The following is a 25,519-nucleotide window of genomic DNA, read 5'->3' as shown; positions in this document are numbered from 1 at the left end:
GCAGGATGTGAGTTTGGTTGGCCTTGAGTTACCACTACATCCTCTTCAACTCGACTGTATGTCTAGATCTGAAGGCCTGCTTCTTCTTCTACATGGTCATTACCAAACAAAACAGGTTACATCGAAAGCAAACACTGTACCATATCTTCTTATCTTCTTTTCAGTAATTCATTTAAATTACTGACTAAAATTACTGTATAGTTTGGCATGTTCACTCTCAAATGTATGCAAAGTACTCCCCAGTATCTGAGCTGAAAAGGTTTAATGAAGGTGGTGAGAATTTTAGTTGGCCCTTGCATTTGCACTTTCTTGACAAAAAAAGTGCAAATACTTCTATTTCAAACTAATTGCATAACACCGGAAAGCATGGAAAAAGACACATTTAAAGCCAGGATAAAGATGAATGCTATAATGTTCAAATGTGTGTCCAAATAAATATTTTCATGCATTTGACTGCAAAACTGCTTCTAAAACTTTAAAGGTTTCTATGAAAACATAAAGAAGCCTTGAGCTTTGGAGAAGAAGCAATTCCTGCACTTCAATGACATGTTTATGCCAAGGACGAAACCACCTTACTGACTCTGTTGGTATTCAGGGAAGGTGCCGCAGCCACATGAGCAGCAATGAGGTGGCTTGTTGCTTTGCCTTTTCTTCTCTATTGATTGCTTTTATTATCTCTGCAACTAATATCAAGTGAGAGGATGCAGAGGGCATCAGTTTATCCGGTATGTTTATATCCGTTTATGTCATTTTAAAAAGAAATAAATATATTTATTATGTATTTATTTGACGAAGAGGATCAAATGAGGTCACAATAGTCGGTATGAAATCAAACAGAAGACGTTATTAGAGCAGACCATAACTGGGACATCTTTTACTTTGTATACCATATAGGCGATTAAAATAGGTTTCTGTCTTGATGCGTATGTAGGAAATGTCAAGGCACACTGTAGCTGACTGCAATGTCACAGCCATATAAATACTCCTCTGGTATAGGCACCCATTAGTTAATTATGAAAATCGGAAATCCAAGCCAGCACCATGTCAGTAGAGTTTGCATTCTATTTCAAAACATACAAAGAATTTCAAATTTCAAAACATTATAAAAATTGGTGCCATGTTAGAAGCTGTTATAAATGTTGTTATAAAAAATATATATAGTAATATGACTGCAAATTGGTCAGTCTGTCCTTCTGTGAATTTGTGTTGATCACCGACAGAAGTATCGATATTCACAGTCGTTTTAGACTGTCACTCATGGTCATATCCATCTCCTCTGGCTTCATGCCCATCTCTTTGCTATACTCCGACGGTGACTTCCTCTTTATCCTCTCATATGATTTGTCATAATTTTCTGCGAAGGTCTCGCTGTCTTGAAGGCATTTGACATCCAGGCTGGCTCCGACATAGCAGCTGTGGAGGAACATGTCTCGCTCCACGTAAGTTAAATTGGTGCCAGGATTGATGTTGGTGGAGTGCCACTTGTATGTGAGCGTACTGTGGTTGAAGTCTCCGAGTGTTTCATGCTCCTCCACTGTGTAGATCTTCTCACCAGGCCCAACATACTGGCCGTATTCATAGGGCTTATAGAAGATCTGGTTCTTCCAGAGGTTCCACCTTGACAGCTTAGCAGCAAACGAACATGCATGTACTGCACAGATAATTTAACAGACATACTGATTGATGTACAACTCAAGCCTCCCTTAGAGGGCAGAGTCCGTCAGAGAGAGGTGTCCCATTCATTTATCAGGAAAACCTCTCACTTTGCATACAAACAGAGAGATTCGTTTGCAGGTGCTACTTCCTCTACAGTATCTCCTAACGAGATCACTTTATTACCATGAGACAGCCATCTCCCCAGGTTGAATGATAGCAGGCAGATGTCTCCTCGGTATACGTGACACTGCTCCCTTCCTCTCCCCAAGATATGATGTTAATAAGCTTTTAGTTAAACCAATCACGTTGCGATGGAGCTATTTCCATAATGCTTAATGGATATGCAATGCATTAGGGTTAACAACCTTTTACGAATCACAGAGCGTTTGAACAGCTTAACATTTAGCTCAGGAACATTGGTTTCGTCTTCTCTTGACCGTTGTGAGTGGCCTTGTGCATGCCACGGAACAAAATGCAGAAACCAGGAGGACAGTTTTAAATGGTAAATATACTCATTTGCCAAGAACATTAAGGCACCGAGATGTGAAGGAGCATGAGTAAAGTGTCTCGCACAGCAGGGAGGAACCCGAGAAACAGGATACGCAATTGAGGCAGAGATGGCACCTGTGCGCCACATCAACTGACATATAATAAATATGGTTTTAACCAAAAAACATTTCCCCGTGGAGGGGAGAGAGAAAAACTAGAGCATCCACAACATGTTTTGTATTGTTTCACAACCCCATTCAAAACTAGAACAAAGTTTCGTCACTCTAAATGTTTGATTTGTTTCTGCTACTGAATCCATTTACGACTGTTAAAATAGACCAAGGTATGCTCGATTAGCTTTTATTTGTCTGCAGCAACTCTCTGCGTCCAAGTGTACCTGTGATATGAAGGTGGTACTCCTCTTTGAAAATACTCTTGCAGACAGGAAGCTTGACCTTCACATGTGTTGTTGACATTCCTGGTAGATTCATATCCAGGTCACCAATGAAGTGAGGAAACTCCCAGTCCTGAAAATAACACACACACACACACACCATTGAAGGTAATATAACGTTAGTGATGTTATAGCCTAAACTGAAGAAATCTGATCACAAATACACAACACACATGACTAATGTCAACAACCTATGATGCTTTATGCAATGCTGAAGTTTGTCACATTAGCTGATGTTAAATCTCAGTGGAGCCTCTTCACGCACTGACTGGAGGTCAAACATGGTGCCAGTCGCTGTAGACTACACTGTGTGTTTCCAGGCTTGTACAGTGTACTCGTGCGCACTGGGATTTGAACTTGTCAAAATACATCAACAGGAAGCTCAAACTGACATTTAGAAGCTGCCTATGCCCCGTGGTGTCACTACTTAGATGGTTTTGCTAGTATGTGTTGATACTGGGTCACTTTTTATCGAGAGAAGAGAGCTTGAGACACATGGCCTCTTTCTAATCTCAAAAAGCAGTGATTAATCCATCACTTTATCTTCTGGACTAAATCATTTTAAATCACTGTATTTCATTATTGTAAATAAAAATAGAGTCTTAAATAGTTGCCTAAACTGTTTGCACATTGTTTGTAACTTCATCTGGTACTGGTGATGGTCGAAAACATTTTACTAGATAGACAATGTACACATTTCCTCCCTCTTTTTTTTTTTTTAAAGTACTCAAGCATATACTATATATTCTGTAAGTATACTTGATTACTGTACATTGTTTGGAATCCAACTAATGAAATTCACAGACGGACAGAGAGGAAAATGTTTTTTAAATGGGTTTTAAAATGTTTCTTTCTACTGAGCTGATGTAATCATCTAGCAAATTAGTATTTGGTGCCATTGAGAAAAAACAAAAAACAAGGCACACATAATTTCACATTAGTTTCCCCTTGATTCTTGTTATTTGCAGAGCGTCTAGTTTCATGCAATTACCACATGTCTGAATTCACTATATATTCTCATGTGATCTAAGGTCTCCTGTGCCAATATCTATGAACAGTGTAACAGCTTGGTGATGGCCCCTTGGATATTAATTAAGTCCTCCACTCTTCTTCCATAGCTGCTGTTGCTACAGCACTAACAGACATGGCATTTAAACCGCGCTTCCACAAAATAATGAGTCTCTACGACAAATACAGGAGTAAACCGCATCACTACATTTTCCACATTTGTAAACACATACATGTATGTACACAAAGACACAAAAATCTGACTTTAACCTTGGAAAATGCAGAGAAACAGCATAATAGGAAAACCCTGCTCGGAGGCAAATCCAGACAGGCCATTAATTGGGGCATTAATTAGTTTGAGAACAACACCACCCATCTTTTCTCATGGAAATGTCAGATTAACTATGGCAGCGCTCCAAGATGGATGTGAATGAAGCTGTAGGGATGCATTTTTATTGACTGGCTGAACGTGGTGACGGATGCGGGCACACGGGTGCTGTAAATAAGTGTAGTAAATGTGCTTGCTGTACACTGTGCAGAAAATGAGAAGGGCCCATCATAAACAAATCCATGTGAGTGGGCTATGATATACGACAAGTTACAGGGGTGGGGGGAGAGAGAGAGGCTGAGTGGGTCTCGGGTCCAGGCTGACCGATGGCGTCACAGAGAGCTCAAAATAGGGACTTCAGGTCACATCAGGTGTGCATAAGAAAAGAGAAAGTGACTCATCTGGCTTCATCTTCTTTGCGAGGAAACGCTTTCAAAGAGTAAACCAAGGTATTCCTGTATCAAAATTGGGTAAATGAATAAGAAAAAGACCACAGTGTGGGATAATTACTGACCATGGCAGCCAGAGGCACTCCTTAAAATAATGAATTGCTTCGATAAATAAGTCGAGAAATCACTTGTAGCGGTGCAGTTGTTCCGTACGTTACCATGGGAATTATAATGGTGTCCTTGCCAGGTTTCTATGGAGCGCTGTATTTGTAACACTCAAAGATGTTCTCCTGTGCAATCGCTCGCTCTTTGTAATTAGCATAATAAACAGAGCAGAAATGTATATTTAAGGGACACCAAATATTGGTCTTTCAGCGTGCCCTCTAATACCTGCTAACAAGCCCAGTGAAATAGCTTCATTAAACATTTGGAGGAGTTATGTTGAATTAGGCTCGCAGGAAAATCCACATACATGATTGTCCTGTGGTTCTGGGTCAGGGCTACCGGAGTGAGAAAAACAACAACTTCTCCCACACTTCTTCCCCTCAGTACACACTTGTGGGTTTGTTTGTTTTTTGCCAGACAAACACATTTGCATATTCATGAGCCACTGACACAGGCTTTATTGATGTACGCTCTCCTGTGAGAGGGAGGACAAAAAAAAAAAGAGGAATTGCAAAAGTGAGAGAAAAACTCCAATCTTGTGAGTCATCACTAAAGAAAATAGACTTATAGACTTGGCTCATACGGGAGTAGGAGAAGGAAAGGGTGAGTTCATGACTGAGGTCTGGGAAAAAAGCATGGAGGGAATGAGAGAGAGGAAATGTATAAGAAAAAACAACATAGTCTATATTGGTGTATGCGTGTCTGTGTGCGTTTGTGTCGAGTGATCAAACAACCCGCATGCTGCTTTGTGCTGCAGTGCCCCATTGATGAATAGGAAGGAAGGGGGGAGGAAGAGGAACTGGCATGATAGGTAGCAGACTAAGCCAAGAGACGTCCCAGGTCCAGTTTTTTAATTGGCCACAGGGGAGTGGTCTACCTGCATGACAATGAGAAGGTCGAAGACCAAGATGAAGGAGGCGAGGAAGGCTCGGGAGACTTCATCGCTGGGCAGGAAGCCTCGGTTCAGGTTGTCCCAACTGATCCAGTCTGTACTGATGACCACAACCACCACCGATGTCAGAGAGATGAGCACTGTCCTGCAGGGCATGGGAGGAGAGATGAGTAAAGGAAGAGAAAAGGAACAAAAAGGGAGATAAGGGATACCAACATCAATATGGTTTCCAGACCTGTCAAAAGCATTTGACACCATGAATCATCATATTCCATTACAAAAATTAAAACAGTTGGGGATGGATGGGCAGGCTTTACTGTGGTTCTCTAGTTATTTGGACCACAGTTTGTGGCATACAAAGGAGTAAATTCACCTCCTCTTGTGACAAAATGTGGTGTACTCCAAGGATCTATCTTGGGGCCTTGGAAAAATGTCTTAAATCAGCTATCAAAAATGTTTTGCAGATGATACAACTTTGTTTTATTCACGTAAAAATCCATTTACTCTCAGAAAAGTTGTAAATGAGGAATTTGAAAAAATTGTCACTAGCCATTAAAAAAAACAAAATCTATTTTATTTGGTCAAAGTCTGAAAAAAGAATACTGTAAATATAACTGTGTTTGGTGATAATGTTCCAAATGCTAATGTTAAATCAACTAATTTTCTGGGTGTAATTACAGATGAATATTTATCCTGGAAACCTCGTGTACCAAAAAAAAAAAAAACAACAAGACAAACAAAAAAAAAACAACACAAAAATTAGTTATCTTCTAAATATAAAAATCTCGCTAAATCTTTATTATTCAGTAACTCCCTTCATTAGTTATTCCAGTATTGTACTCACCCAGCTAAATTGGAGCCAGTTCTTCTCTTGCAAAAAGACCAGTGAGAATTATTACCTTCTGTGCCCCAAGAAGTCATTCATTGCTCTTGTTTCGCAAACTTGGCAAACTTAATATTTGTCAAATCAGCAAACTCCAGATTGCTCAATGTGTATTTGATTCACAAAATAAAACACTTTGCCCATTTTTTAAATTATTTTTTATAGCCAATAATAAATTTCATAACTATCCTACCTGAACAGCTCTTAAGCTTTGGCCCCCCAATCACGTACCACGTCAGCACAATTTAGTTTTTGTATTGTTTTTATCTTCTGTTCTGCTAGTGTTTTTTTGTTGTTTTGCCATCTGTTTTGCGTCTCAATTGCTTTTCTTGAGTTAAAGTCTAACTGTTATTTTTGGGAGCCCTCCTCTTCAAGTCCACTGCAGGTTTTTGGGGGGGCTTCCCCAGCATGCCTTTTTTTTTTTTAAAAAAAAAGAAAAAATCAAATGCTTATTGTTTTTGTACTTCCATTATTGTTGTTGTTGTGTTTTATTGTATTTTAAAATGTGCCAAAGAAATGAAATGAAGGGAAAATACAGGAAAGAAAGGAAGGAAAAATAAGGAGGGAAGGGAAAGTAGGAGAAATCTATGACCAACATTCAATCACATAAAAACCCTGAATGAAACATTTAAACATTATTTCAAAATTTCAGCCCAAATGGGGTGCACAGTTTGGAAGAAAAACAGCTCACCTACGACAACTCAAAGAAAGATAAATCTCACACTAGTTTCTCTTCATTGACTCTTCAAAGATGTATTGAACCACACTTTTTTTTTTTACCCTGTTCTGACAAATGGCAGCAGACAAAGCTTCCAGGATGAAGAATGTGTACAGACCAAACATGATTTTTGTTTGTGGAGGCAGACAGTGTGAAACAATGTAATTCAAAACTCTACAGCATAAATATTTCCATGTATTTACATATTTTATATGAAATAAAATGTTTTCTTTCTGCATTTTTTTTTTGTGAATTTACAGGAGTTTATTCCCATGACATTGTCGTAATTCTGCATTCACTGTTTACTGGAACATTTCTCAGCCACGTGAAGAGAGCCACAGTGACTTACAATTATTATTCACTGTGTATTTTGTCTCAATGTCACCCAGCGATTACTGTGCTGTTGTGTGCCTCCTTGCGCCACACATCGGTTGGCTGCACTGCAGATAGTGACTGCCAGCTCATATCCCATTTCAGCTGCTGCGGAGATAAATTCTGAGGGTTTTTTATTGTTCCACAGTGGCATGCTTATTCTCAGTGTGGCCCATTTTTGGCGTCATCCTTTACAGTATGCCATGGCCTTTGGTGCATATCGTCCTGCGATATCCAGCAACGCATCAATCACATTTCAACCACTGCATTCCAAACAGTAGCTCGTCATATCTGGCATTGATTGTGACAGCGCACGTCAGGTGCCCATAAATAAAATGAAGGGCTGCAGGAAAGTCCCAGAACAATTCATCTGCTTGCATTCCAATCACAGGTGAATCAGTTTTGTTTGAGTAAACGTGCAGCCAAACTGTCTTTGAGGTTTGAGATCAACGACTGGAGCTCTCTGTGTGTACGTATGAAACAGATGTCACACTGTTTCAGTGTCTTCACTGTGACCCTAAAATGAACCAGTGCAGAAGGCGTTTGCATGTCATAGCTGACGGACAGTTACATCACAGTATCTGATTGACAGCATTGAACCACTATGGGGAATGCACACTGCTGGGACTGGGCACAGGTGGTGTAATACCTCCAAACAGGGAACGGTTCTACCTGTCTGTCAAGTAATGGCCATATCAGGCATGGGTTGAGGCTTTTGTTTAGCAGTTTTTCAGGTCACAGCTCATGGTGTGAGTAAGTAAAAGGCAGGGTTATGGTTCGCCCTGCGACCTTGCTATGTCCATTGATTTTCCCCCTGTTCTTCTAATTAAAGGTGCTGACACTGAGTGAGGGAAGATTAACACAGCTATTGACTGTGTGTAACCCCGCAACGGGCTGGAGAGACCATAGAACCCACACAAATCTACAGAGCTATGTATAATTCATTTAGTAAGCTTGTAAAATAGAAATAGACCCAAATTTCTTCTGTATATGTGGCTGAGGAATGAGCATAGTTTCACAGTTTTTTTGTTTCGTTTTTTAACGTCTCAGAGTAAGAAAATGATCGACCAGAAGAGCACAATCCTGTTGTTGCCTTGTTTCTAGAATCTCCGGGCCGCTTTCTCTCGTTCTGGGTAGTGCTGATCCTGATAAACTAAAAAGATTGGATGAAGAGGACCTCAAGTATCAAACTGTTTAGTTTAGCTTAGCTTAGCATTATGACCAGAGGGAAGAGGGATCGTGTGGTTTGTCCAAAGTTCTACAAAACTCACTTACACATTGACCTTTTTGGTTTCATCTGTACAAAAAAGCATAAAAACGACATTATGTTCAGCTATACTATTTTGCTTCAAATTAAACAATGAAGTCAGAGATGAAACGCTCAATGTTTCTTTATGCTAACAGGCTTTAGTTAAAGCCAAGGAAACCTCCTCCTCGGTGTAGCTTCCAATCAAATCAGTGTTGCATATATATATATATATATGTAAAAGATATTAAATCTTACCTTGGAGCAAATCCACCTTTTTTATTTGACAGGTTATTTAATGCTTAAGTTTTTAGGTCCTGGTGACCATTAGATATATATGCCCTCCTTGCTGTTGATCTTGATAGATACCTTGTTTTGTTAGTCCAACGTAATTGCCAAGAGGTGTTACCAAAGTGGCTGCACAGTGGCAAGACATGCCTATAAGGACTTTGATAGAACCCTGAATAAACTCAATTATAATAAACTGTACTTCAAACTGAGAGCCAGTTGTACATCTGTGATGTAATAACTAATGACTAAGCGATTTCAAGAATTTTGGTTAGTTTTATTATTAATGTTGTGTTTTTGCCAGTTGGGGATACGGTTTTCACACAGTCAGCCTCAAAATCATTAAAAGTAATCCGCAGAAGACTTTTCTAGAGGAATGGAGCGTTGCATCAGAAAGCTTTTTATACATCAGCATAGAAATCTCCACTATATAGTAGAGCCACTGCAGAGGCAAGGTCAGTTCATCAATAAAACGCCTCACTGCAGATAGTTGAGCTTGTGTTGGGAAAAGGATTTGAATCAGGGGAATCTATGAAACATTTCTGGCATTGCAGCATTTCAAAAACAGACATTCATTGAAGACACAGTAAATCTGCGTTGCGGAGGAGACACAGAGGTCATCTTCAAAGTGTTGAATTAATCGAATGTAAAAAAAAAAAATGTGAGTGATTTCTAGAATCAGCACTTTGTCTTGGCCTAACTTTCCTCTCCCTCCCTCCCTCCCTCCCTCTCTCTATCACACAAATCTGTCTCCCTGATTCACCTTCTCCCTCGCTGCTCCCTCCCAGCTCCCTTCCGACCACACTTCTACATTTCCCCCTTTCCCCTTCACCTCTGTTTCTTACTTCTTACTGCCCTCCTCCTCCTCCTCCTCCTCCCTCCCTCCTCCACTGTCTCTCTTTCTCTGCAGTATGTACTGTGGAATACTAATGTGACCGGTGAGGGAGCTTGTCAAGTTGTCTCCGCTGTGTGCATGCTGGTGTCAGAGCCCCACTCCTCCCACCACAGGTAGTCCACTCCCGCTGGAGCTCTCCTTCTCTTTTCCTGTTGACAAATGAACAGAGGTAGCTTTCTCCTCCAATGTACTCTGTCCCTCCCTGTGCGTTCATTGTTTCCTCCGACGCTCCTTAGATCACAGCTGCATGTTACTCTAAGGATTTGGTTGCAGATTGAACTGGATTAGTGTGGAAAGCCGCACTGTAAGTATGTGTCGTATAATGGTCGAGAGGATCCACCTGACCTAGAAATGAGACGAGTGTGTGGAAAATGGCTCCACTGTGTATCTCGATTTTAGATGGTCATCAGTACAATGAATTTAATACACGGATAAAAGAAGCCCCACTGCAAGGTATATTTTTAGATGTAAAAAGCTGATGAACTTTTATTAGGGAAACTAACCTTAATCTTATACCAGAGAAATTACATTTTTGCTAAGTAGCTAGTTCAACTACATGTTTAGTTGGCCATGTGACTGTTAAATTCTGTGTTTTAACAATACAGCATGAAATGCCATTGTAAACCGTGTTTTCTCTTTTTTTGAGCATTTAGCAATTTAGCTTAATCTGCACACTTCATAGGCTAAACGAAATGCTAATGTAGGATTAGCATGCTAAGCGCTAAACTTGGCTACTACAACATGTCAACAGTATGACTAGTCTTGTTATTATAAATGTTAGAGCATGTTACCACCCTGGTGTTGAACATTTATTATCATTTAGCAAGTTGGCATACAAATATTCTTGACATGTTAAAATACCTAAGTTTACCTAGGGTTCGTCACAAACATCAGTATGCTTTTGTATAAGCCAAAATGTACCAGTGATGCTAAAAAAATACTCCCATTTATTACTGAATTTAATCTGGTAAAATTTATTGCTTTGTTTACACATTCTCTATCACATATTTGTGGTCTGACCATAACATAAGCAACACTGAATGAGTTAAGACAACACTGGGCACGAAAAAAAAAAAAAATTTAAGTATTAAAAATGGATTATCATACAATATAACACAACAGTGCTTAGCTGTTTAGCTATTTAACTATTTAGCACAACTCAGTATCTGGTATATTCATAATTAATATTGACAACCTTGCCACGAAGGACATTGTTGAATTTTTGGCCGGTCAGTCAGTCACTAAATGAAAAGTTACGGTATCACAACAATTGCTTGTGCAAATCTAGGAAATCATCCTAGTAGCATAGCTAAAAAATATATTTACAGTGTGTCAGCGTGTTTTAATTTTTTTTTTGAAGAGTATTGAAATATTTGTATTTAAACTAATTAACTAATTTATGTATTTAGAACATACAATATATACGTTTCTTCATTAGGTTCATTTAGTTATAAATCTCTCTCTCTCTTTTTTGTGTGGTAAAATAATTTCCACAACCAAAGACTCTACCTAGAACTCAACACCTCTGGGTAAGTTTTACTTTTGTCCAGCTTAAGTTGAACACTTGCTGATCAAATCACCAACCTAGCTAGCTACTTACTTAGCGGTGTGATTAGCCAACTGCTAATTAGGTAGGTAACTCGATAATCAGAGTAAATTGTATTTTCATTTCCACGGTTATAGTAATACTAGAGATCTCCTAGGTATTTAAAACATGTTACCCAATTGGAGTATTAAAGGAGAATAAATAACAAATTATGTTTAGAGGTGTGTGTTCTGTATTCTGTAGCAAAATACACTATAAATGTCACCCTCTCAAAACAGGTTTTAATTTTTTCAGGTTTAAATGTCCGTTTTCCCTTCATGAACTCAAGCTTATCCTGAGGCAAAGATACGTAAGAGTTGGAGTCTCACCATCCAAGCAGTAACAAAATCTCCCATCCATGTCCCCACTGCAGCAATCTTCATAAAACTCTCATTCCTGATGCCCATGTATTCTGTCACCATGTGAGCCCTGAAAGGAAAGAAGACCAGGAGTGAAAGGGACATAAAAAATGTATCATATGAGATGAGGGTAGTAAAGGCAAGCAGAGAGGACGGAGGCAAGAGGAGTGGCAAAAAGAGCCAAGAGGGGAAAAGAGAAATGGTCACTGTCGCTTAGTATCATGATGCTAGCCGTCAGAGTCAATCAATATCAATCTAATCCTGTGAAAACAATGAGTGATGGCTCTACCTTCCATAAAGCCCCCTAGATTGTAAACAGTTTACACCAACACAATGGAATTTACACAGTGTCGCCATTTTCACTTGGTCTGCAATTTTGTGCAAATTATCCATTTGTTCAGCAAATTTTGTTTCATGTCTGATTTCAGATCAATACTGCCATCCCAATTTATTTTTTATGTTATTGTTGTTATTTTATTTAACCAGCAAATAATCCCATTGAGATTCAGAATCGCTTTTGCAATGGGGTCCTGGCCAAGACAGCAGCACAATAGGCCAACATAAAGTACACAATATGAGAGCTGTCCTACCCGGTAATGCACTAGATCTCAGTGAGCTCAGTTAGGATGCACAACAGCACAAAGGTAGAACGTAGACTAGGGCAAGACACTCCATTAGAGAAACACTCTCACATGCAATAGTAGCTCATAAGAAATGACGTGATTTCTTTTGGTCCTAGTTACGCCTTCATCTCGGTACAGTAGGAGAAGCTTTGGTTCAGTCCCGTAAAACCCACCCACCCAACACCCTCACACGCCCACAACATCACTCCATTTTCTCCAGGTAATAGCACAGGGAGGGAGGAAAAGTGGGTCAGTCACCTCCTATATGGGACTTGCCGGAGAGAGGAGGAGAACAGAGGGGAGCGAGGAGGCCTGTTTGATCTCCTGGCTGGCAGTGTCTTAGAAGCTGAGTGGAGCAGGTGGGCGCCCATCACTTCCCCCTCTAGCCTCCTCTCACCCCCTAGACAGGTCACACTCATGAATATAATAGATGGGGATGGATAGGGTTGTGGCCGTGCTTTCAAGGGGCTGTATTTGAAGTCAATGGCTCCATTTGTCTTTGTTTTCCCCGGCCATTTTCAGGCCGTGAGCAAACACCAGTAAAAAATGTTTTCTATTGCAGAGAAGGCCTTTAACCTTGCTGGTGTATCCTTTTTTTCCACAGTACTTGCAGTTTTTCTCCATGATGGTGTATTTGTATTTCATTGTTCTGCTGCGCTGCATTAGGAGTTCCATGTTGAGGCCGGCTCACTTAGTAAATGGGCTGTTGGCACACAAGTCTAAATAATCCCTTGCAAAGCAGTGGAGGGCAAACAAGATATTCGCTAACATACCAGCTTGAATAGCTGTTAAAACGTATTTGGTCATATTGTTCGTGCCTTTTCAAGTCATGCTCATATGAAATGTAGAACATTAATGACTGACTCAAAATGCCAGTAGTTTTCAACTACCTCCAAGCTGCAACTGTACAGGAATTATCCTTCCCTGGAAGGAACCAGCATAAATCCTGTGATATCAATGCAGCATGCATTTAACAGATTTGACTGGATTTTATTGACAAAAATATGCGGCACTGCAAGTGACGTATTGCCTCACTTAAGCCTGCAAATAAAACCACCTTGATTGAAATGACGATTTATATCTGAATTAAGTCAGTTAGACATTCAGTGGCTTGGCAATGCTCCAGTTACCAAGGAGATCCCACTGGGAGTCATTTACCCGCAGCGAAATTCAAATCGATACTTCTGGAAATGCTGTCTGGCACCACATGCAAGACCTTAAATCTAAAAAACTACCCTGGAGCCAACCCTTGCCCTTCTCACATATTTAATTAAGCAAATGTTACCCCTGCACTGAAAGAGAGTTTTTTTTTTCCTATTGCAGAGCACCTATGATGAGTTTGGGGGCTCTTCACTCTGCATGATCAGAGGCAGAACTCTCTGACTTATTCATACCGACTGAAAATTTAATGGCCTTTAGAGCTAGATGACCTAATGAGAGAATTCAGTGTAGTGGAACATCAGTACAGTAGCGCCATGAATAATCAACCCTAAAATGGTTCCCGTGGCTTAATCGCAGAGCCAGTTGCAATGTTGGTGCCAGTGCGGCCGGCTCAGCCAGCTTTAACCCTCTGTGGAATGTTATCAGGTTTCCCACACTTGTTCGAACATAATATTCAAGGACGTTTCAATGCCTTCCCATCTTGTCTTGTTCCATCATATGCAAGAAATTACAATTTTGTGCTACAGAGGGTACAGAGTTATAGAGTTATAACTTTGGATGTGACTCCCATTTGACTTTAAGCATTGAAAAAGTCATTATGGTCAGTTAAGGCTATAATATGTACCTCATCTCATTTTATAAGGTCTGAGCTCCTGAAGACACATTTCTTTGTCTGTTCTGTCTCATCGGCTCTCAGTGCTGTTTTGAATTCTGCCGTCACTTAAGTCAAACTGTTATTTTTTGTTTCAACATAAAATGAATGGGCAATAATTCAATATTAACATTTACACATATACATGTGCACAAAATTGTTGGTACCATTATATTCATGTTAATGGTCACTGAAATAACTTGAGACTGACAAAAGTAATAATAAATTACTGAAAAGAGACTTATTAAAATCAGACATGCTTTTGAATTGTGGTTCAACATAATAATTTCAAAAGCACAACTACTTAGAATTAGAACAAAAGTAAAAAGCAAAAAGTAAGCATTGGCATATATATCACCCCCATCCTGTAGTTGAATCATTGATCATTGTGATGTTTTATAGGACTAAAATCATTTATCTCTGTCATTTATCTGGAATGTCTATAGCAAATGGCTTTTTGATAAGTAATAACAATATCCCAATTGTTACACATCAAGGTTTAAGTTGACAGTTAAATAATTTGGATAATTTTCGCCATGACAAATCAGTCTTAATAATGAAAAAGCCCTTTACATAATATTTCAGTGGGTCTAAACCATAGACTATGTATATATGAAAAAGTGAAGCCAAAGCAAGTAGAGCTCCCCCTGGTGATTGACTGCAGTAAAGGTCATAACCTCCACCTCCTCAGTGTTAGTGGATGAGACTTGGGCCAAACTAGCACACTAAAATACTTCAAATAATTTTTCTTTCAAGGATGGTTTCTATATTTTTAGGAAGTCAATATAACATTTATACATTTTCAAGTGTCATTTTTTGTTTTAGTTATTTGACACTATAGAAACAAAATGTTAAATCATTTTAACCAGTTGCCTTGCGAAACACTTCCCCAAGTTGTCCTGTGGGACTGTGAGGGAAAACAATTACAAAAAAATGGTATAGTGTGTAATAAAACATTTCATTGTAACTGATGGAGGTAGACCAAAAATCTAGTATTACTAAAACAAAAATGCAAGTGAGTCTGGACAAAGTGTGGGCGGGTCATTGATAACGCAGCTCAGCCACTGTCGGACCGTACTGATCAGACTCTGGTTTCAAACGCACAAGAAGGAAGTGTGGACACACCGTCCATATTTATACAGTCTATGGTTTAAACCTGCAAGTCTTTTTGAATTCTTTTTGAAAAAAACAGTCACTCAAAACACAATCACTCACTTCTACATAATTTAAAAAGAAATGTTTTTCTTTTATTTTGGTCCCAAACAAAGGGTTTTCTTATGATTACGATTATAAAACAGCTCCTCTGAGTCAGCCTGCTCTCTATTTTTATTTTTTTTTTCCATTGTCCTGTTGGACATATATGCCTTCGTGCAGGCTTTTATAAACTTCTTTTCTCTGTCAGGCAGGCAATGATTTAGTGACTCTAGCGACTGAGTGACCTCTTCTGGCCTATAAAGGCTGGACTCATTCAGAACATTAAATTCCGACCTTGGCTGGCTCCACATTGAAATGCATTACCTGTCTCCTCCCTGTGCACTACAGTACCAAACGTTGTATTTACAGTATACAACGGTGAGCAGCACTAGTTACAGGGGAAAATAAAGCTGCCAATACAGACTCTCTTCACTATCACTATACCATTTCCCAAGGCAACTTAAAACCTCAAACTCAATTCATAGCTCGGCACCAAATCACCTGCTTCTTGTATTAAACTGGCTGGAGATTGAGTCTTTGTATCCTTACCTTTCTATTGGCTAGAGAGTGGGAGTGAATATCGTCAGACAATATCATGAACAGCCGCGTATCAGGCCTTACAGTCCATCTATCAGCTTTCATTAGGACAGAGCAGTCCAAAACCGGTCTGTGTTTAAATGCACAAAGACAAGCTACAAATGAATCCTACAAACTAAACAACAAAATACATTTTTGAACGACACACAGAGGTCTAATGCATTTCTGATTGTAATGCCTGGGATTAATGTGTTGTTGTTTTTTTCAGGGATACATTGTGGTTTGGTTAACATGACTAATTTAGGGACCTTGAAATCATGGATACAATAATAACCATTTGATTAAGGATACAATTTAACATGCCATCAGGCATTTTATTCTCGCTTCTGGTCATTCCATGTCTTGTTCAGCTTAAATCCTGTTCATGACTGCTAAGGTAATGCAGTGGATAAATATTGTTGCTTGAGTCAGCCATTACTGGTAATATGATGGAGAATATAAATGCACCAAAGCTGCAAAAGCCAGAAGTCAAAGTGAGTTCAGCCTTAGCTCGTAAGTCAGTTGTTACATAAGTAAAAGAAAAACATGAAACAGACACACACAAAACATGCATAAATGCAGAAAGATATAAAAATGTATAACCACGTTTCTCTGGAGTCAGTGTCAACAGCAGATCTCATAATGCAATAGAAAGTGGGGTAAAAACGTGGATACTGAGCGCTTGTAAAATATACAATTAAAACCATTTACAGCATGTACACACACACACACACACACACACACACACACACACACACACACACACACACTGCCTCACAATACCTCCTGGGCCGGGTGTGCTATTTAGAAAAGCCAATAAATGCTTCATGAATTAGTTTTATTGAAGAATTGGCCTTGGAACAGCAATTAGTGCAACAGGGGAACACCATATGCATACGTATTGTGCTTTCAAAGAATGAAACTGAAATATTATTTTTGATATTAATTACTATTGTGAAGCAAGAGGAAAAGATGACTAAATGGACATTAATTATGTGGTATGCAAACACATGTAAAGAAACCACTCATCCTTTCACAAAAACATATTGTACATACTTTAGTATACATAATAGACACTTCCAGTGTTTACAGTTTACAAGAGCTTCTCCATATATGACAGTGACATATGAGGAGGGCTGCAGCTACCAGTTATCCTTCTCCAATCTGTCCTAGAAAACAGCAGGATAATATAATCAGAAAGAAAATGACCCACCTGAGTGTTTCATATAGAACCAGATCTGTTTCAGAGATATTATGAGAGGAGAACATGACTGTGGAGGGAAAGCTTCACACCAACTAAACACTCGATAAATTCGTACAATAATGAGTCACATTTTTTGACACCAACGTAATGTGCATGTGTAGGAGTGTAAAAGATGGCAGGAGGAGCGCTTAGAAAGTAGGTGTGGGCAGAAGAAAACATAGATCAGCTAATCTAAAAACACTAGGTGTGTTCTAAATAGCACACTATCATCTACAAACATACTGACCGAATGTAGCAAGTAGTATGGGAAAACTTGAAATTTGCAGGATGCCACAAAAACTCAGATGTTACACTACACTGATCAAACTTTCCAGTGCCACTTGAGCCTTGGGTTCTTCAGTGCAGACTATGTCTACAAGTCCATACGACACCAGGGGTGTCAGACATGTGTCCCACCACAGGGTCTAATCTGGCCCACGCCAAAAAATTTGCAAAGTAAAAAGATTACATAGAAGACATAGAAAATTGAGGTTGTTCATAAAATGTTTTGTACAAGGAGAGTTCATTAAATGTGTTTGTTTTCATAATGTAACTTTGCTGTACTGCATTACCACAGCATTGTACCTTGTAGTTTTAAAACTTTTGTTTGGTCCCTAAACACAAGGGACCTAAATATCCACTATGATGCAATCCCAACTATTAAAGATTATTTTTATAGTATATGAAATGTCCGCAGATAGAATAGGATCATGCATTTTTTATCAGTCTGCCTTTAATTACCAAAATAACGGTAGAAGCAAATTTATGAAAGATTAAATAAAATATCAGTAAATTAATCACATTTATAGTTAACAGTTAACTTTCAATTTAACTGCACTAGCTAGTTCTTATAAAGTTGAGACAGGAGGAGATGCTTTAGGGAGCAATAGGGCAGAATGCAGCACAAACACAACATTGTTTGAGATGTGCAAGAATATTGTGAGTCGAAATTATTATTTTGAATTTTGGTCCAAATTGCTGCCAGTGCACAATTATTTATTATTTTAATAATAAATAACTATTCAAGACATACAGTACTGTGCAGAAGTTTAAGGCAGGTTTGGAAAAAATGCTATAAACTTAGAATGATTTCAAAAATGGATGTGTTAATACTTTATTTTCATCAATGAACAGAAGAGAAATAAAATCAATATTTGGTGTGATCACCCTTTGCCTTCAAGACAGCAGCAATTCTACACTTGCACACAGTTTTTGAGGGAACTCGGCCGGTAGGTTGTTCTAGACATCTTGGAGAACTAACCACAGATCTTCTGTGGATATAGACTTCCTTAAATCATTCTGGAGTCTCTTTACGTAGTCCCAGATACACTTTATGATGTTAAGATCAGGGCTCCGTGGGGACCATGCCATCACTTCCAGGACTTCTTGTTCTTCTTTACGCTGAAGATATTTCTTAATGACCTTGGCTGTAAGTTTTGGGCCTTTGTCACGCTGCAGAATAAATTTGGGGCCAATCATACGCCTCCCTAATGGTATTGCATGACAAAAAGTAGCTGGTCGTCTCAGCATTGAGGACACCATTAATCCTGACCAAATCCTCAGTTCCATGTGGAGAAATACAGCCCTAAACTTGCAAGGAACCTCCACCATGCTTCGCTGTTGCCTGTAGACACTCATTATTGTAGTGCTCAACAGCCCTTCAATGAGGATCTTATAAATCTGCAGCTCATATGATGTAGATGGTAGTTGATGGTATTACTGTATACTACATTCAGTATACAGTATAACCTTGTGCTGTGTGGCATTCAGGTATGATATGCTCAACATTTAAAATGATTTGCAAACTTAAATCAAGTCAAGTCATATAAGTAAAAGCATTTCCAGTAGTGTTTAAATGCCCCAAATATTACATTAAAAAATCTTTCATTTTAGGGCTGTGACTATTTCTTATATTCATAATAGACGATTTGCCAATTATTCTCTCAATTGACTGCTGCTGATTGCTTTTTTTTTGGTTATTACAATTCTTCTTGCTCTATACCTGATATCACGTTGAAAAGAAAATGTGTCATGCCAACCAATTTAACAATAGCAATATCTAGAAAATAATAAATGCAACTGCAGTATGTATATCTAAAACAAACAAAGGCAGCAACAATTTCAGGATTATCCCAAGGGCAGCTCATGGAAGCCATTGTAAGCAATATGCAGCTGTGCTGTATCATAGGCAGCAGCAAGTCCCATATGCTACTGGATGCAACAGGAGGCATCTGCATACAGCGACATGCTATTTATTTAGCCTTTTGTCCACGGAATTATCCCAGCTTAGTGCAAACAGACATAAGTGAGGGAGTAGCATGCACGCAGCACAAAGGATCATGGTAAACAATGACAAATACAGTGGGGTGTAATCCCACTTTGGGAAAGCCAAATGTCAAATCCAACACTCCATGCTCTTTGTTAAAGATATCCACTAACTCGTAACCTCCCCCCTTCTCTTGCTCCACACTTCTATTGGTCATCTTTCCCCCCACCCCCCCACCACCACCACAACCACACAACCCATCCTGACATTGATCTATCTATTCATATCCTAGAAAACAAACAGAAGAAGTATAGACGTCACTTTACAGTTTTAGTGTTCCCTGTCCCACTCCAGCTCTGTTCATCACTCCCTACTTCCCACCGCCTTCAGATACTTTACCTCCCCCTCTCTCTAAATTAGTCATGATTAATGTGTACGCCACGCAGTGGGCCGTCTTAATTAAATAACACCATCTAATTAAGGGTTGATTTTGTCTGGTAATGGCGCCGTAAGATGGCGGAATGGGATTGTGCGGCGTGACAGAACATTCATGGAGCCAGTCAAGCTCCCTGGGCGGTCACACTCGCATGGTTTCACACAAACAGCCCCCTCCTAATCTGACAGTTACATTAAAATGCAAATAGCCCAGATGTGAGTGTTTGGTAACCAGTGTGGATTACAGCTCCCAGGGAACCACGATGGACAGGGCTTTTTTTTTCCTGATATGACATAAGCCAGGTAACAAGTTGATAGCTGTTGACCTAGAAGTGGCTCTTTAAATATTGGCTAGCACGCTGCTGGACGCGTGTAAGATTACACAGGCTGGAAATCTCCCCAAGCTAAGTGATGGCGCTGATGAATTAATTTTACATAACTAATCATGAATAAATACTTGTCATCCAAAGAGATATGAAATCTTTTATCAGTGACTGTTTGCTGTCCTGATGACGCTGTTTATCTTCTTTCCTTGTGGATGTATCACTGGTTTTAATTAAATCAAACTCAAGACCGACTGAAAGGTCAAAGAAAATTAAAGCATATTAATGAGCGCAGGGCACAGGCAGCATACAGCATTAGGTCAGGGAGACAGCAGGGGGACAGACGCCGACCCCCTTCCTGCCTCGCGACACACACACTCACTCGCATACACATACATGTCCCTGCTAACTTGAGGGAGGTGCGAGACGTGAACAATATGTGGTGTGTGTGGGACGCTCCGTCTAGCCACCAGAAGAGCATCCCCCGCAGTGCACCATCATGGCTGGATGTCAAAGCCGGCAGACCCGAGCCAAAACACCTGCCCTTTAAAAACCCTTGGCAGTAACAATACCTCACAGCAGCTTGTTCTTTCAGTACAAATAAAAAGCAAAAACAGCATTTATTTCCACAGAGGGACAGCTGCATCCACAAAGGGATATTGTACTTTCCCTTTGGTCTGTGGCAAAAGAGATAAGTGCAACAGTCAGCCTTGCTGCGGGGTGAGGGAACAGTTGGAGGAGAGAAGGGGGCGATGCAAACAGGGCTTGGACAAAGATCAAAAGACTTAAGTTTCACTGCATCATCAGGGCTTGAGCACTTCTCCCACTCTTCTCCACCGCTCCCTCCTTCCCTCCCTCCCTCCCTCCCTCCCAGCCTCTGTCACCTTTCCGCTCACTCTCCTGCATTCAGGCAATCGACACGCAGAACCCCATTTTTCCGGGGAGGCGTCCTGGCAGAGTGTGAACATTGCTCTTACATGTCTGTCTTGAACAGAGATGTGAACGCTAATGGTTTTTGGCAGGGCCCGGGTCCTCGGTGGACACACTGTTGGAGCAGAATGAAAACAGGCGGGAGAGAGGGACAGGAAGGTTGGGAGTGAGTGCAGAAAACGACCAGGTGTCTTGGCAGGGGTGGGTTCACTTGCTTTACAACAGCACCATCTGTCTTTGGAAGTAGAGCTTTACAGCACTGAGTTATGGATGTCGCTGCTTTACACACATTGAGGGCAAATAACCACGGATGTTTGCTGTTACGGCTGCTACTGCTGTTATGTGGACTGATAGAGCCAAGGCAAGCATATACTAGACAGATTTAAATGACATGTTAAGGATCTCAAGATGTTTGAGTTACTCATTATTTTGCAGTGGTGGGCCATCAGGGCCTGCAAAGCCTTCTCTGCTGGCCTAAAAAAATATCTGAAAAACAGACTTAATTATATTTTCCATGAATACCTTAAAAATCTAATAATTCCTAAAGGTCTGTTTGCTTCCTTTCATACATTTTTCCTTGGTTGTGCTGCTTCTGCACATGTATTTTCATATGAAAGCTCTTATCCAATCACATTTCAGCCATAATCTGTTGCTAGGGTCAAAGAAACCTGCCTGGAGGCCTTCAGAATCAGTTCAGTAGGCCGTGCAGCATAAAATAAGTGTTGATCAAACTGCTGCTTTAACCAGTCAAATTTTGAGTTGAGGACACAGGGCCTACTGGTAGGCTATAGTGACGTCACTGTATTCACAGCCTCTGATTGGATAGTCAGAGAGTGAGATAGCCAGGGCTAGCAAACAGCATTTGTTGTGAGCCGGACGAGCAAAAATATTTAAAAGCTGTTTTGTCACCGCACAGTGGCTGAAGGAGGAGAAAAAATGGATTTGGTTGAGAATTTACTGTCAAAGTCATTTTCAAGATGGGCTTTTTGAGAAAAGCTGGACATTGTTAAGGTCGGGCAACTCAGAAGCTACAGAAAAAGGATTTGTTAGCAACACAGTTCACTAACTAGGAGTAGTACCCCTGGCTCACAGGCTCAGAGGAAAACTCTAAATAGGTACAAAACTTCAGTCCAGCTGTGGCTGCAATGGGGGAGAGGAGCCTTGTTGTTTGAATTGTTTTTTTGGATTAGTAATATCACTTATCTCACTGTATGAGATACCTGACTGCGATGCCATGTCCTGTTTTACTGTTATTTGTATGATGTTGATGGTTTCTATAACAGTGTCGATAACGTGTGTATTAAGAGGCGGTGTTTCCCCTGGGTTTACGACACCACATTAGCTCCAGTAGTCTGGTTTAATTCTGGTTTTATTTAGTTTGGTTTTATTCTGTGTTCTATAGGAAAAATGACTTTCAGGGAGGGGGTCCTGTTAGGTGGGGAGGTGAGGTGGGGGTTTGGTTGTATAAGGCTGGAGGGCATTAAAGACCTAGGTGGAAAATGCACAGCCCGCTGCTGTTATTTTGTGTTTGATTATCTAAATGTCATTTAATGGCACATTGACACACTCCCGACAGTTAAAATATGCAGACAGACTAAAAGGGGGCCATTTCCTCCGTGGTTCAAGGCTGAAATGAGAGGCGGTAAAGAAAAGGAATCCGCTCAGTGCAACTGCAAATGTAACTTTTCCCTGAGTAAGCACCATTCATCGTCTCAGCAGACCTGCCCCTCTGCTCAGCTGCTCATTTCCTTTTTCTCAGCCAACCAGAGAGAAAGAACGAGATGGATGCTGGTGTCATTGTGCTGGCCGGAGTGACAGATGGGCTGATTATATCAACTCATCCCTCTGGCCACAGAAAAACACAACACCTTGCCCGCTCCCTTATAGCCCTTATCAGCCTGCATATTATGGATGGTTGAAACTTGTTCTTAATAATAATAAGGCCTTCCTTGTTGATATCTCATACTTAAATAGACACCTGCCACATTACTGTTTTTTTTTTTTTTTTATCATTCTTTTTTTATAACCCTAACAAACAACGGAAAATCACCTTGTTGTGACCTCATGTCAGCTGGCTGGCGTCAAGGACATGTTTTCCTTTCTCTAGGCGGACACTTTGCAAATGCAATAAACGGATTCCTGTCACTGGCTTGATGTGTGGATGTCAAGCTCTGCTGTGCACAGTGGTTTCTCAGCAGGTAACGTGGGTCAGGAGGAGCAAAAAATAAATAAAACAACTGCTGCATTGATAGACGTGGAGAAAAAAAAAACATTTTGGTTTTTAAGCCAGAGAGGTGCCAAAAAATAGGCATGATCATGGGAGAATGAGTGCAGGCGCTAAAGGTGATCATACAGGATTAAGCACCCTCCTCTTGCCTGCCTCTACCTGTGATTTAAAGTCTGTGATGATTAATCAGACCAGTATTGAGTCTCTGTTCAGGCGAGACGTTTAGTTCAATCACGGCAGCCAAAAGAGGAGCAGTGGGAAACAGGGCAGAGAGAGGGAGAAAGAGATTGAATGTCTTACTCCATGCTCCCGGTCATCAGCAGGAAAAGGTTGTAGATGTGTGAGAAGAGGAAGAGGATGGTGCTGAAGAACGTGGTCATCCATGGAACATTTTCAGGCGCAGGTATCGACCTAAAGGGAACACGACAAGGACACCGGTGTCAAGCAGCATGACAACCTGGCTACATGCATGGCCACAAAAATGGAGATGAAAGTAAATAAATTAGTCACAGAGATCAATACTGTCCTAGTCTGTCAGGCGCATACCCTTTAGGCAAAGAAATTAAGATTAAAGACCACTTAGAGGTGTCACTCGTGGGACTCCGAAGTGAATGTCTATTCCCGACTATTTTCAACACTCTTTCATCATCAGCCTCAACAGAAAATATTCTATAGTCATACTGCATCACTTAATCGTTAGTTCTTAAGGATTAGAGAATTCATTCAGGTATTTGTGACCTGTAGTATTTGTTCTTTTATTCAGTCCTGACTCATAATCAAATTATGGAGAAATATATTTTGGCAGAGCATGAGATTGATTCATATATGCAGCCTACTGCACAGAATACATAATCAAACAAGCTTGTCCTCTCGTGGCAGAGCTCAGCACAACTCATGAAGACTACAAGGTTTATTACACCACTCATAGAAACTATTTACATTTTTACTTGCATTTTTTTCTGTCAGAGTGGGATAAAAAAAAAACATTAAGTGCAGAATAAATTACTTAGAGTTCAGAAAAATAGCATTTAATGCAAGTAGATACAAATAATGTTGATGCACACCGGCTGTTGTTACCAGCAACAGACCTAGGAGACATCTGGACCAATAGGCACACAGACTAGGAAGCACTGTATAGCCAATACATATACTCTGGAGATGGATTAAGAGAGGACTAACATTAGCATCTTACTCAGCCTACAAACTGGTTACCCGTATCTCAGTTACTTTGAGTATAAGCGTAAATCATTTTACAAACAAAAACATTTCACATGTTTTCATTTTTTTTTCATTTCAATTACATGTACATACATTTGAAAACATTAAATAATTCATGAAATTGTCTGCTTAACATGTCATAATAACCCAACCATCACCAATTCTCTCATGTGCTCTGTTATGGTAAAGAACAATATGGCGTATGGTGACGAGACAAGTGGCGGGAAAATAAAACTATGTTGAAGCAGCCACGTCAATATGAGTGACTACTACAGCAGATGATGAAGTCATGTCTGAGAGAGGGTTTACTGTCAGTGATTTGCTTTACATAAAGAAGGTGAAACTTGTCATTCCAGCATTAACAACAACAACAAAAAAAAGATCTCTATTTGCATCGCAAATGTAAATTGTTAATGAAAATTGTATGAATGACAACTTTCATCCAGTAGTTTACACAGATCCATGGTTGTTCTGTAAGACCCACGCTGAGTGGTTAGCATTAGCTGACTGGCTGAGACTTACATCTGCCTTCAAAAAAAGAGAGATCTCTGTCTGCGTGAAACAACACACGACCCACTTTTCCACTGTGTAAGTGCTGGCATGCCTCAGTACTTTTATAGTTTTTCATGGCCGCTCCATCAACCCCTAATGACGGGACAAAGTAGTTAAAAACGTCACCGTACGATACGGCCGGCCTCTTCTTCATGCCGTTCTGTCATATCAAAATTAATGACGGATGAGGTCGTATGATGTCGTCTGATCATCTTAGTTCAGTGTTCATGTGCTGCCATTTTAAAAGAATCCTGGATAAGTGTTATTTGTCATGTCAATATTGTAGACAAAATAATGCAGATAAAGCCGGAAGCTAAGCGACCAGAAGCTAGTTCATCCTTAAGCCGAAGTCGAAACACAAAATGCGGAAGTAGCAGAGAACTGAAAGTGGG

General features: G+C 40.0%; 1 pseudogene; it reads right to left on the bottom strand.

Annotated features, from left to right (window-relative positions):
* Positions 1–1,232: 1,232 nt before the first annotated feature.
* LOC125014629 lies at positions 1,233–23,763 on the bottom strand (annotated as a pseudogene).
* Between the last annotated feature and the right edge of the window lie 1,756 nt (positions 23,764–25,519).

The sequence above is a fragment of the Mugil cephalus genome, chromosome 10, assembly GCF_022458985.1.
Source record: "Mugil cephalus isolate CIBA_MC_2020 chromosome 10, CIBA_Mcephalus_1.1, whole genome shotgun sequence".
NCBI lineage: Eukaryota > Metazoa > Chordata > Actinopteri > Mugiliformes > Mugilidae > Mugil > Mugil cephalus.
The sequence above is the reverse complement of the archived record's forward strand: the minus strand, read 5'-3'. Positions and strand labels throughout refer to the sequence as shown.